The sequence below is a fragment of the Athene noctua genome, chromosome 2 (assembly GCF_965140245.1).
Source record: "Athene noctua chromosome 2, bAthNoc1.hap1.1, whole genome shotgun sequence".
Taxonomy (NCBI): Eukaryota; Metazoa; Chordata; class Aves; order Strigiformes; family Strigidae; genus Athene; species Athene noctua.
This window is the reverse complement of record NC_134038.1, coordinates 22,716,755-22,732,184: the sequence shown is the minus strand read 5'-3', so window position 1 is coordinate 22,732,184 and position 15,430 is coordinate 22,716,755. Positions and strand designations below refer to the sequence as shown.

The 15,430-nt window shown below is 35.3% G+C and overlaps 1 protein-coding gene across 49 annotated transcripts in view; it reads left to right on the top strand.

Moving 5' to 3' along the window:
* Positions 1 to 15,430, top strand: part of RIMS2 (regulating synaptic membrane exocytosis 2) — a 489,731-nt gene that overhangs the window by 190,850 nt on the left and 283,451 nt on the right. The gene's annotated exons all lie outside the window — the stretch shown is intronic.

The window sequence follows — 15,430 nt, the reverse complement described above, 5'->3', positions numbered from 1 at the left end:
TAGGATAGGGATTGATTATTCAGTTCTTGTACGGTACCATGAAGATTCAAGTCGTATCCTGAGCTGCATCAAGAGAAGTGTGGCCAGTAGGTCCAGGGAGGTGATTCTCCCCCTCTACTCTGCTCCAGGTGAGACCCCACCCAGAGTACTGTGTCCAGCTTTGGGGTCTGCAGTACAAGAAAGACACAGACATACTAGAGTGGGTCCAGAAGGAAGCCCTGAGAATTATCAGAGATCTGGAACACCTCTGCTGTAAAAAAAGGCTGAGAGCTGGGATTGTTCAGCGTGGAGAAGTTTCCAGAGAGACCTTATTGCAGCTTCTTGGTGTATAAAGGGGTTATAAGAAAGATGGGAGAAAGACTTTTTATCAGAGCCTGTAGTGAGAAGATAAGGGGCAATGGTTTTAAACTGCAAGCAGGTACATTTTGATTGGACATAAGGAAGAAATTTTTTATGATGAGAGTGATGAGACACTGGAACAAGTTGCCCACAGAAATGGTGGATGCTTCAAGCCTGGAAGTGTTCAAAGTCAGGCTGGATGAGGCTTTGAGCAACCTGATCTAGTGAAAGATGTCCCTGTCCATGGCAGCGGGGTTGGACTAGGTGATCTTTAAAGGTCCTTTCTGACCTAAGCCATTCTATGATTCTGTGAAATACTGTCTATCCTGGTAGTAAATAAGCAGCCTGTGCAATTCTTCTTACTCAGTGAAAACACCATCAATTAGAAACCAAGATGCAGAGGGGTCCTATTAAACAGATTATTTTAATATTGTTTCAATGTATTTGGACTTTTCTTGTCATTTCAAGTTATATAAGCATTGGCAGAGTATTAACAATACACAGACTCTTAAACATCGTGTAGCTCAGGTAAGACTACACGTATTATTACTTGTTTCGTTTGAGGTCAATATGCTGTTTGTCTCAATTCATGATGCAGCAGCTAAATCACACATACCCCACCTATCCCATAGAATGGTCCCAAAGTTAGTGATAGGGTTTTTTCTCGTCCTCTGATCCTAATAAAACTTGTTTTTCTGTCACTTATTTCACACTTTACAGAAGGGCTTTCCTATTTCTCTACATGATTGGTTTGCCTTTTTTGCCTTTGTGTTTTTGTTTTTTTGTGTTTTTTTTTTTTGGTTGGGGTTTTGCTTTTGGTATTATTCATTTTAGATTAATGTCGTCTGGCTTTAAACCATGTAGAAGTCTGTATCTTAGTTGTCTAGTCTTCCTTTACTGTAAATGGAGAGAAATAAGCACTTCTAGGGAACAATTCATCTCTTCCCATGATACCTTCAAGTATCATTTCTTAGACTCTACAAATGCCATTTCTTTCTAGTGACTCTGAGTGAGTGACTGGTGACTTAGGGAGCTTGCTCTGGAGTGCTTAGACTGCTTTTTTCTCAAACTAGGTAAGATCACCCAGTCTCTTGGGTCTGAGGTTTGTTGTTCCATTTGTTTTAAAGAAAATTTAAAATAAAAAAAGTTTTGTTTTAAATAAAAATGTGTAAAGGGCAGCTGTTCCATTGAAAAACCGCATTGATAATGTCCTTAGGCTGCTATTTTTCTGGATTTACAATTGATCCTTAATGATGACAACGATGATGGATAGTTTGAACATATTAACATGTAATGTGCAGTATCAGGAAGTCAGAAGTTTGTTTCATTTAGTATTTTTGGAAACTGCCATGTATAAATTAATGATTTTTTTGATTTTTCACAAGGCATTGTCCAAAAGAGATGTAGATGCCAGTTCTTAGCCATGAGGACCGTAATAGTTCATGTACATTTTACACAATGTGATACCATGCAACATTCATAAACACTAACTTAAGGTTGAAGCTCATGTCCCTTGGCTCCCTTCACTGTCGGTGGAGAGACATGGCTTCTCTAGGGCATGATTCAGAGAACCTAAACTTAGCTTCTGCTCCCAATGGCCCATTAGAGTCGCCTGCCTCTCTCCATTGACTGTAGAGGGAGCCAGGGGAGAGAAGATTCTCAGAGCTAACTTGGAGTGCTTGAATATCCCAATGGAAGTCTGTAGACAAAATCTAATGCTCTGTAGGCACTTGTAAGTCAGTGTGTCCTCATCAAGGTATATGTTGAAAGGTTCTTGTCCCTTATTTTATAGAGATAGTTAACCTCAGCCCATTTTCTTTTCATCTTTAAAAGCAGTATCACAATGAAGCATGTCAGATGGAGTAAAATCTGTTAATTCTAGAGCAAAATATGCTATATTTAATTTTTTATTTGAAGGTACAGAATGATATGGTTTCTGGTACATGTGTTAGTTTTCTAGTTCTGATTTTTTCTAGAGATGCTGAGTTTCAGATAGGAGATTTCAAGCACACACACATGCAGACACTGATTACATTATAGACCAAATTTTATTGCCACTGAACAGAGCAGAAATGTATGTAGTAATAAATTTGACCTTGATATGAATTTTATCTTTATGTAGTCTTGATAATGTTAGGCATAGTATTTATTCACTTTTAGGTAAGTAAACATGATTTACTAAGATAAGATTATATAGGTTCCTTGTCTATATATTAAAGTAAACCAAAAATATAATCCCTGTGTATGTATTCTTAACATGTTTTGAATTAAGCATTTAAATTTTCTGATGTCATTTGGCAGTAAATGATAAATTAAATTATTTTAAACAGATAGGGATAACTGGATTAATGCAATATGAGGCACAATGAGCAAAATGGTATAGAAAATAATTCTTTTCTGTCTTAGCAAGACTGAAATTTAGTGTCCATTTGACAGCATTACTTCCATGGTAAAGTCTAGTTTTGTAGTGAATTTGAGAAGAAAAAAGCTTTTATTTATGACTAACCTTTTCATCACATTTATTAAACCCTGAGTTAAAAGAAGTTCTATGACTCCCTGTAATTAATTTTAAGCAAACTTACAGAAGCAGAATTAACATTTTTCCCCTTTCTTCCTCCTTTCTGCCCAGAATAAACCACCGTGAAATATTGGGTGATTTGATATTTTGGTGGCAGGGGGGTGTTTTTAATATTCCAATGAATTGTTTTAAATGGAGCTGAACATGCTGGAACTTGAGTCCTCACCTTCAGAACTGGATTGTAGGTTTTCTTAAAAAACTGTTCTCTGGGTGTTAATATGAATATTTATGGAATACTATTTCTTTATAAAGGCTTATAGGTATGCTGCTCATTTTGGCAGAATCATATGAGTCATTTTTAGATAGACTTGGAGCATCTAGATTCTGCATATCAGGTTACTGTTTGTGAGTCAGCAAAAATGAGTTGCTGATGGCCAGTCATTTGAAAAAGAAAGCGGATGTTGATACCTGTGGTTCCTTAAGGCATCCTGTGCATGTGGAGGCATGGTACTTCCTCCGTTCTCACCACTGAGGAATCTCCCATCTGGATTCTGCAGTGGTAAGGGAGCTGCAGGTCCTCACATAGTCCTTTCCGTGCCTAGTACGGAGTAGGGTGGGAGCAGTCAGGTACAGCCCCAACAAATATCGATGGCCTTAAGATTACATGTTGAGTCCCTGAGGTGTCTGTGCATCAAAGCAATATATCTCAAAGAACTCCAATTACTATAAGGTAAGCAATTATTCTTTTTTTTTTTTTTTTTTCCTTCTCATGATTATTCCTACAAACAGGTAAACTAATTAAGTCTCCATATATGAGAGAGTAAAAAGATTACATGCAAAAGTGATTACTGTAAAAACTTGCTGAAAAAACAATTCTTTTTTTTTTTTTTTTTTTAACCTTTTACTCTTAAAAATAAACTACCAAAAAGTCTGTCTGCATTTTCCTGTGAAATCTTTATGTATCTCCCTGATCTGCAGTGGCTAAACAATAAGGAGATTATCTAATTATTCGTTATTACAGACATGGGTGGAAGAACTAAGTACATTTTGACACATCCAGAGCTATTGCATAATAACTGGTGATTCACAGAAGTGTAAAGATAATAGTTTTCAAAAGATCTCAGTCTCTTTTTGAGATTTTAAATCTGTGGTCATCCTAAATATCCTTGGAATATAATGCTCTTAACTGATCCAGTACCTTAATTACTGTAGATACTACTTCTCTTTTGATGTCTGCACCTTGGAAAATAAATAAAAGCAGCCTGCTTATGTATTACTGTATATTTTCCTCTGATGATTTTTATTTTCACCGTCTTTTTTCTGAGAATTCTGCTGAAAAACTGTCTGTACAGGGCACTGAATTCTCTGAGAATTCCAGCTCTGATTGATTAGATTCTTCTGTTGGTTCTTGGCCAGTTAATTACATTTCTTAAGCACAGTCACAAATATAGACTGAGGCATATGGCTTTTATGGTTTATTCAGTAGACTGCATTGCATATTTTGAATTGATAAGCTGTGTCCTATTATTAAGAGAGTCTGTAAAGGAGCATGTCTTTGTGATACTAAGTGTGCAGTTACATTTTGTATATTCAGTGACCCAGTATTTTGTAGCATTTCATATGAACCATAAGAGAAAATGAACAAAGACTAAATGCATGAGTCATTATTTGCTGAAAGGCTCTGGTATTCTCATTTCTATTGTGTCCCTCAGAGTGAACATGTATATTTTTTGTTTTGGAGGGATTGAAGGTTTTTTTCTAGTGAATATCAAAGTAAATGTGCAGTTGTCTCCTTTTGCTGTTCTTTCATCCGGAAAGTACAATGCAGCCCCAGCATGTACTCTCTAGTTCTTATAATGGCATGAAAAGTATGGAGCTTTATAGAATATCAACCAAATACTATGGTTATTTTTTAAAAAATGTCCCTTTCACTGCAAAAAACTCTTTAACTTTTCAAAAAATATATGCATTAGTAGAATATAAAACCACTTTGACACTTAAGCAGCTACTATATATAATTATTTCATGATATAATTATTTTTGTGGAAAGATAGGTAAAATGAGTTAAATTGTCTATACCAGAAGTCTGGAAATTTTAATAAAATGCTTATCATAGTTTACTTACTATAAAAATAACTTTATTTCTGAATACTCGAAAAATATAATTGATCTGCTTTTTGGTATATTTTCTGTTCTAAGCTGATAATAAAAGTTTGTCCAACCTCATTGGCTTTGCAGTAGGGGACGCTATGGATTTAGAAAGCCATGATGTGTAGAGACCTCAAATTAATGGATCACTGAAGTTTGATTTTCAAGGGAAAAAACATAAATAAAAATTTCCAAGGCTTTCTAAGCCTGAGGGTCATACTTCAGGGGCATACTCAATTTCGATAATTGAGAAATTTCCATATAAATGTCTTTGGCAATGTGACAAATGTAGGTGCGGTATTCCCAAAGAGATGAGATAAGGGAGCATCTTTTCTTCTCTCCCTCTTGGGTTTTTGATCTAGCAGTCACGTTGTGCCGTGCACGATGTCCCCATTAGATCCTGGCAGGAAAAGCAGTGGCACTTTTTAACTACAAGAACATGAAATGTTTCAGCTTACCTACATTTATTTTGAAGTATTTTACAAGTACCTGTAAATTGTTTTCTATTTCAGAAGTAATGTAGTCTGGGGTTTAAGAAAAGATACTTGAATTCTAAAGACATTTACTTGCCATATTTACTTTTATATTCATTATTGAAAACGTAACAGAAATATCTGCTTTAATGGACAGAATGTAGTAAAATAACAATATTTTGATTTATATAAAGTTATAAATCCTGACCTATATAGAGTGGGCCATGCACTCTAAAATGTTCATAAGCATGCACTCCATAGAAGGTTTTGATATTAGCTGTTTAAGCACTGAAAATTGGCTTAAGTGAAACTGTCTCATGGCATTGTCAACACTCTACTGGTTAAAAGATTTGAAACTTTATTAAACTTGTGGCATCGTTGCCCATTGTCTCAGGCAGCTTTCATCTCACAGACAGGTCTCTGGACGTATTTTAAAAAGTGGTGCTATCTGTTGCTCTTGCCTGGAATTACAATTGAAGTTGTGTCTGTTTGGACATCGTTTTCCTTCTAAAAATCAGGCTCCCCACCAATACTTAGTTTTAGCTGCATAAAATAGAAGCTGAAGTTATCCATATATAGACTTTTTTTCTGACATTCTGGTTTTCATCAGAAAATATAGCTTAGTGTGAGATTTAGCAATGAATAGCTCTTTTTTTATGGCTTTTTTTTTTTTTTTTTTTCCCCTTCAGATCAGATTTAGGGGTCTGTATTTCTTTGGAGGATTTCGCATTCTTGTTAATAGTGATCTTGGTAGGAGATGGTCACAGATAGTAAATGTCAGATTAAGCTTTGTTATAAATGCATAGTTTTACATTTGACCAAATAATTTTAATTTTTTGTCCTTTTTTTAACTATAAGATTTTTTTAAAAAATTATTAAATTTTATTTTTTGTCTTTTTTTAAATTATAAGAACAGCAAGAAGCAAATATAAACTTTTAGTAAACACAACTGCAACCAAAAAGATCCAGTGATACATGGAATAATTATTTCCTGTTGTCAGTTCTTTTGAAAAATCCCAGTTTTTAATCTTGTTAAAATCTGTTGAATTCTCTGGATATGACTAAGTGGATGTGATTTCATGATTTTAATTTTCAATAGGCTTTGAAACGTACTGGCTCTTGATAGTTAACCTGACTGGATAACTTCTGTGCTATTAACCACCACTACAAAATGTGTGACGGGAATCTTGCCTCTCAAGAAATGGGTGACAAATTCTTCAAAGATGAGGCATTACATGTTCAGAGAGTAACACTACAGAAAACTGGTAGTGATACTAGAATAGTTTTTACTCTTTATCATAGTAAAGTCTTTAAAAAAACCAAGCTAAGCATTCCATTAAAACAGCAGTCAGAATATAAGAACAATATTTGTTTCAACCATTCACTTTTTTGTTAAATTTTCTATACTGAATATTCCAAAAAAATGTTAAGACTTGCTAGTGTTTTGCTATATTACAATTTGATCTGAAAAAAATTAATCATACTCTAGCCAGGGCTTATTATTTTAAGAAACGTTTATTTTAAACTAGTTTTCACATAGATTACTGAAGTTCAGACTGCTATTTGTCTGAGTGTTATGGAAAATTTATAAATAGGTTTTAAATCCCCAACAGCAGCATTTCTACTGAGACATAAGTAATAAGAGGAAAATAGTTTTTCTGGTGAAGATTATCTGTCTTAAAGTAATGGTTTTGGGAAAAAAGGTGAAATATGGACTAGGATGTTAGGCACTTTTGAGAATCTCGGACTCCTAGCTGGAGTAAATTTGGTGATATCAGAAACACTAACAAGTCTCCTAATGTAATGAAGGGAACTTCATTTACAGTAGGTGCAGGTTATGCTGCACATGCTCTCTTGTGTCTCTTTTCTGTTTCTTTCCCCCCAGCCTTTTCTTTGAATTTCTGCAGATGTATGCTTCCCTCCTTTTTCTGTCTCTCCATTCCTTCTTATGTTGAAGGCATAGAGGAATGATCTGAAGGTGGTCACATTCTGTAGGTGCAGTAGCCCGTCCATTACATAACTACATGTCTGAAAATTTTGGGAAGTTTGACTCCTGTATCTCCCTCCTCTTTTGCGTTATCCATCTGAATTGAAATATAGGTTTTATCTTTGCTGTGGACCTATTTATTTTTTATCCATTTGTTACTAAAGTAACAACTTCAGAAGATTTAATGTTATTTCTAATCAAGATAAGTGTGCATTGGTGTTTCATGTGTTGTGGCTTCCATACAGGAGAACATGGACAATCAGCACTGAAACTTCCTCATATAACTGCAACACTGGAGGCTTTGAATACCAAACTACTGCTGAAGTGTTCTCATACTTGTGATTTCACCCTGATCTTGAGTTCAAGGCTAGGTATCTTCCACTCTGAAATCTGCAACACAGTATTGCCTAAGAGTTTTGAAGGTAGCATGTTAAATAATTTCAACTGTAATTGTTAATAATTGTAGAGTAATTGTACCACTATTCCTTAGTGTACTACTTACTGTAAGAAAAATGTGCGGGTTACCTCAAAGCAAGAATTCTGGGAGTCTTCTAATTTAAATCGCCTTTTAAAATCCTGCTATTTGCTTTGTATCCACTTTTGATATCAGTGTGTTTCAATTGTATCTCCCATGCTGATCTTGAATCATTACTTGAGAAGAGCGTCCATAACTCTGGTTTATACGAAGCAATACAGTTCAACACAAAGTCTGCTTTTTGGTTGCCTGTCCTCAGAAAGGGCTGTCATAAAAGATGACCTGAAAAGGTAGTTATGATTTCTCAGCAAAAGGCTCTGAAGATGAATGTTTTAAAGATATATTTTATTAGAAGCCCTCATGCAAACAAATTCTCTAATGGAAGAGATCCGATTTGCAGTTGGACACAATCATAGCACTGTGCCTGAAAGCTATATGCTTCTTGTTGAAAGGTGGTATAGACATATATAGGTCCTGGATCCCTGGTGTTGATAAGGTTGTGGTTTTGCCATGGTTACAAGATACTTCTGCTGGCAAAGAGCAGAAATATGTGTGGATTCAGGAAGAGTAACGAAAAATGAAATGCATATCTATATAAGGTATATTGCTTTTTATTTGCTCTCTTGACATCTTGTATTATTGACCTCAGTATGCCAGTCAACTATGGAACATGTAAAGAACTGGAAAGTTTAAAAAGCATAAGCAGAAAACAGGTTTTGCAATAAAAATGGTGTACACGTTGTGTTAATGGAAAAAACCTATGTTTGGTTTTTGGGCACCAGAACAAATGAACTCATGTACGAGAATATTTGGAGTATTTATGTTTTGCTGTACTACATGAAGCGCTAGTATAATTGTTGTTAGACAGCAGTTAGCTTGACAACAGAGGGAGTCAGGAAAGGAAATCATGTCTGTGCTGAAGCTCCCTTTGTCGGCGGGCTTAAGAAAGAAGTCCAGAGCACTGATTTTCTCTTGATCTCTGGAAGTAATATATATTAAAACCCCCTCTCTTCTTATGCTGTTGCTTGAGCTTGGTCTTTGAATCAGGTGAAAAAACTACTTTTCCCATGTCCCCATCAAAATCGCTGTGACTCTTCACTTCCAAAGGCTATTCATATAAGCATTTTTATAGGGACACCTAGCACTGATGTCCTGGCCCTAATCTTACAATGAAACATGGAGACCTATACTCCTACTTGTTAAGCTCTATCAAGGAGATTTAGTGAAAATTAAAGATCTTGTGAATATACTTCACAGGGCCCTTATGATCTTGAATTCTTAATCTTGGCCATCCACAGGTTTTTGGAGTGCTAAAGTGCATGTTTTTTGTTTTAAAAGGTGACAAATAAATGTTTATTGTCATGTTGTTAGTCTAAGGCCAATTAAGACAAGTGTTTCTCAGCTAACCCTTTCCTTTCCTTTGAGTTCACAGACAAGGGGGTATCAGATGCTATAGGCAAGAAATGTTGTCCTATTCCAGACTAGAAGACTCTTTGTGGCAATATCCATTCTAAGAAGGGAGAATAATCCGCAAATAATTCCTAATCGTAGGAAGCCAGAAGACAAAGTTTATGAATAAACTGACAAAATGATATTTGAAAACTTGTGAGTAAGAATGATAATAAAGATCTTGAAAGCAGAGTATTTCTGGACATGTGTCTAGGCAACTAAATAAACCAGAGTATCATGGTTTGTTCCTGCATGGGTACTTAGCCTGTACTTACGCACAGCAAGTCCCAGCTCCTGTACAGTGTACAGGAGCAATGTGCAGCATTCTCTTCTTGTTTCTCCCAAGCATTGCCATTACAGACAATGTAAAGTAATGACAGAAACTTAGATTACAAATATCCTGGATTGGGTTTTATTTTGTGTCTGTCTTTCCTAGCACTGATGTTTTTTTTGGTTTGATTTCTGTAGGCAGTAATTAGAAAGCTGTAATGTTGATTTACAGCTTTATCTTTTTGTCAAGTTGTTATTAAACATAATTTGATTATCTTTTTGAGTATAACTTCCTTAGACTGAGAATTTATCATATTCTTCATTCTTTAATGATGATCTTTGCCCAACATATCAACTGGTGCTCAATACTGATTGCAAGACATACAACTTCCAAATAAATCAATTAATGAAAGCATTTTAGTCTACTTCATTGAGATGCCTATCTCTGTGTTTGCTTGTAGCTTTTCTGTATTTTTAAGATAATAGCAGAGTAGTCCTGAACAAGTTCCCAGGCCAGATTCTTGCAGTATTTATAGGCTTCTGTGTGAGTCCCTATGATTATACATAATTTGCATAAAGTGCCAATCATCTCACTGTTTCTATTACAATCTTTAATCACTTTATGTGATGAATAGATCCATTATGCCTGATAATCTGGAACGGAAATGTCAAGTCCAGGTTACTGTATAAGTGAAAGACTCTTTTAAATCCAGAGTTTTTGAACTAAAAATTTATTGTTTGTGGATGGTGACACAACATGGTCCTACCAGTGTTATGCTGACCTGACCTGAAAATGGCTTTGGATTCAGTAAGTGTTCTCTTAAGGCAACTTGTTTAGAAAGAGAGAAAACAGATTTTCATATTAAGTTGAATTAAAATTAATTACATAATTTTTTTTTAGACTTGCAAAGTCCTTAAGTATTTTGTTGGACCAGCCTTTGCCTGTGAGCCTGTGTCTCTGATGATTCTTGTCAAAGAGTTTTCAGAATGTCTCGCAAAATGTTGGATCTCTTGGCTGTGAACGTGTTTTCCATGTTTAGTTTGCTGTCTTGCAGAAATGTGTGTTATTCCTAATGACTTCAGACGTTTTACTTCTTTTTCTCATATTTCTTCCAGTAGTGCAAAAAAGTTTCACTCGACATTCCCTTAAGCCAGTGCTTTAAGGAAGAGCTATGGCAAAAGTATGCATAGAATGGGGCAGTTACAGTGCCTGACAAAGCAGAGTAGGTGAACCTAGGCCAGCACTTTCTCTGAAAATCTCTAGGGATGCTGCACTTTTAGAGGAGCTATCCTGATGCAATTAATGCTGGTGAAGTCTCTTTGTTGTATGTGGTTAAACTGTCTGGTGGAACAGTTGTCACAAGGCACGAGATCAGTCCTAGTGCAGAATGAACAATCAGCAAGGTAAAGCCATAATGTAGCATAAAGCATAGATAAAATGCTTCCCTGTTAGTTTAAATGACTGAGAAAGAGAAAATAAGTCATAAAGTTCCTCTGTTTTCAAAAATAAATTTATGCTTTAATATTTTTAACATGAAATAACATTTTGAAGCCATAGGTAAAGTTTCTTTCAGTTAAACTGGTTTAATACCTTTTCTTATATTTTTGCTAAACTGGATTTTTTCTTCATATTAACAAATATTGGGCAAATGCTATCTAGAAAATGCTTCTGTATCATTAATATCAGTTTTTAGCCTTTACACCTATTGATCGGTAACTGCACCTGAATTCTCCATTCAGATATAGTCTCTAATGCATTATTGAATGCATTTCTAAACTAGTCTAAAAAAAGCAAAAATGGGCTGAAGAAATGTCTATAACCTCTAGCACAATAATATCTTTCTGTCCACTTTTTACAAAACTAGCTTTTAGAAACCTTTTTTTTTTTTTTTTTTTTCCTATGATGTATTGATGATGGTAATTCTCTCAAGATTTTATCTGTATTTTTAGTGTTTATATCTGTGGCAAGAAATTTATAACATGGCTATAATTATCCACTTCCTTTCCCACTCTGCCTCCCCCTCTCCCCACCCCATATTTCTATGGATTTATAAATTAAACTCAAATTTCCAACTGAATACCATTGGTTCTTCTCACCTTGCTACAGGACTTAACGGCTGTAAGGCACTGGCCAGATAGTAGAAAGGTAAAAATTCTTTATGTTGTGCTATTAATAGCATATCATTCATATAAACCTAAATAATCTAATCTGTTGCTTTGTGAAATATCACCCTAATGATAAATGAACGTGGTGCCACAGTAAGGCAAAATATAAGGATTTTTTTTTTTTTCCTTCTCAGCAAAGTCCAATAGTTTTTGATAGTTTAAGCTCAGCAAAGTTTCCTTCTCAGCAAAGTTATATCTGATAACTAATTTCTGGAAAAAACATCCTCTAGAGGAAGGACATCATACTATGTGATCATGGTTATCCTTCTCTCATTATTATATATATGAATCTATTAATTTTGTAACTGTTTTGTGTTAGTTCACCTGGATATGCATTTCAAAATTGCTATATACCATTAAATATTCTTTGCCAATTGTAAAAGTCAAAGCTGTCCAACTGTACATTTTTACTATTTTTCTCCTGTAAAATTACAGAAACTTGATCTTTGCTTTCTGCTCTGTCAACTCAAGCATCTTGAATGTCTTTTATAGTCTCCTGCAAAGTTAGTCTGGCTTCCCAGCCTGATATCCAGTTGCTCTCATGCTTGAAAAGTGCTTCAGTGAGCATACATTTAACCTTTGTTGTTGCTTAGCTCAACAATGAAAGTAAAGGTTAACTTAAAAAATACCACCATTCCCAACAATCTGACAATAACAGTACTGAGAGTGATGAACTCATCCCTAATCTCTAAAAGCTTTCATGAGTGTCTTCACAAAATGTTTTAAATCATCACTTTCCTTAATTACTTTTTTCCTGTTCCTTTTAATGTGTGTCCTTAGATCATCACTCACATTCTACTTGACTGAGTTATTGAGAGTACTCTGTGATTTTTATAATAGACTTGTGTTTCTGAAGGTGCTGAGAACCTGTATAGCTTGAACAATTTCCTCTCAGTGTTTCTTAACTATTTGCCGATTGAATCTAGTAGGTTTTGGCTGGTCATCTTTTTATCGGTTCTCATACCTTTTATAGATATGCTGTTGTTGATGGAAGAAGTGACCAATGGTCAAAAAATAGGCCTAAAATCTTCCAATATGTATCCCTAAACTTTAGTTAGAATTTCATCATTTGTACCTTTGGAAATTCCTACTGAAAAAAAGCTTCTGGAGTAAAGCAGGTTATGTTGGTGACAGGAACTGTAAAGCAGGAATTAGTTGAAATGTTTATATACACATGGAGTTACAGAATGAGCAGTCATTTCTCCCATGGAATATAAAAAGCCGGCATCTTATTCTCTTTTTCAAGTAAGACTAGAGTTGTTAAGTCTACCTTCATTGCAGTAGAATGCAGAATACATCTAAGGGCTTGTTTATGTTTACAAGACGGTTTGTTTTAGGTGTTTCATTTTAAGGTGTTTCATTTTAAAGTGCCTTTGATTCTCCCACAACTTTCTTGGAAGAAACATAGCTATATATTTCAGTGAATTTTCTCCATGGCTGTTGTGTTTCTAGTAGTTCTGCAAGGACTGTTCAGCACTGGTTTGCTTCCTGCTAGAAGAGGTTGGTATTCTCCTCTGTATGTTCAGATAGCCAGATGTTCAGATGACTGTTGTCATCTTGACTGGATGCTACCTTTCTCTATAAAAGCTGCTAGGCAGTCAGGGTTATCCTTTTCACTTCCAAATGGTCACTTCCACACACTTTCTAGAGTAGCTAGTGATCTCCCATATGGATTTTTACAAATGAATAAATTTTCTTCTTTGACAAACTTCATGTTGAACCTCTTTTATGGAAAACTTGCTCTAGTGTAGACATCTATAAAAGACGATCAGAAACTAAGAGGGGGGAACATCCCGAGCTGATCTCCACACTGCAGAAAAGCAAAGTAGCTCTGGTAGATATACCTAATTCTGAGATCTGAACTGGGTAATTGAGAATGGCCCTACTATCTGCTGATACTTCAAGAAACTAGGTTGTCATTACGTACATGATGTTCTTACTACATGGTAGTATGGTGGGAAGTTTTTAATATACCGTCTCTGAAAACTCAGGCAGCACAGACATAGTGGACATCCCTACCTACCGTCTGAGCCCTGGTATCCAAACTGGAGGTCTGTTTAGGCAGCCATAACTGTTTGATCCTACACATTTAGGCTCACATAAGGACTGTGGATTTTGAGCCCGGTACTTAAACCTCTGTGGAGCAAGTTCTTTTAGCTTGAAATACATTGCAAAGTCATGTCCATATATATTATATATAATATAGGTGCTGTAGCTTTTTACATAAATACAAATTATTTTTCTGTAAAAGTGGTCTGCATCTATGTTGGAGAGAGTTAGATGCTGCTTAAAAAATACACACATTTAATCCTGTCTCACTAGCATGTTGAGAATGACAGTTGAATTGGAAATTTAAAGTTTTATGTACCGTAGTAATTGAATGCACCTGTCTCATTTCATAGTGGTCCAGTTGATGTTCCCAATCATGAACACTTTTAGCCTGCAAGCTTTGTCTTGGAGAAGCTGCTGCACACAGCCCACCATTCATTGATGAACGACCGCTGATTTAATTCACTGGATTTAATAATGGGCCTTCACCTCACATTACTGAAGAAACTGGGCATTTTCACAGAGGTTATTTTCTGCTTGCTCTTTTGCAGAGGCATCAAAATAGCTCAGTATGACCTATTTCATCTCTTCCAGACTGAAATATGAACCGCAGAGATATTTTAAAACTGAAGTTCATTATATGGTATCACATATAATAATTGTAATTGTGGATACAATAAAAAGAGAAAAAAAAGACTGACTCACATTCATTAGTAAAGTTACTGTTTTAGGAGCTCAACAATCAAAAACAGCCTGCAGAGATACTAGGCAAAACAATTCTCATAGGACTGTCCATGCTGCTGATATTTTCTTGCCATTTGATCATAATTGAAGTAGCTATATTTTTATTTAATGGTGATAATACCCTAGTAAGAATGGAGTGTTTCTTTGAAAGAAAATTCTCCTCTTCATCAGACTTAAAGGCTTCCTTTGAAAAATGAGGATGCTTTCAACTGCTGGGTAAAGCACCTGCTGAACAATCCCTGTGGTAAGAAACTGCAGTATTTTAAAAATGTTAGACACAAAATTAGATGCAATGATGTATAGACAAAGTGTATCATGCTATCTACTCTGTGATGGCTGAGGGAAAAATCTTTGGTGTCAGAATGCTTTTTCTAGGAGTATGAACTCACTATTATTGAGGTGGGGAAAATCTAGGTTGCTGCTAAGTCTATTTTTCCCATGTCATGCCACTTTATCAGGGCTTAAATTTATTACAGTCAAGTTTGCCTGCATTATGGTGCTTTATATTAAACATAATTTATTTGTAAGCTAGTCTGCATAGATAGAAGATACCTTGCCTGTGAAATTGTGGAAAAATGTGGTTATAATGAATGCAAATGGGACTGTCTGCACATTTGCTTTCTATTATTTTGACATTCTCACCATGTTTTGAAAGTGAGTTTTGATGGCTGTTGCTAGAAATAATTAGTCCATCGATTTTCACTGTTGTGGTTTTTTTTTTTTTTTTTTTAAACAGTATGTAAAAAAAAGTATTTTCAGTTCTACAGTATGTTCAGCACATCAGTCTGAAGTGGATGCTACAGCTATTTTAG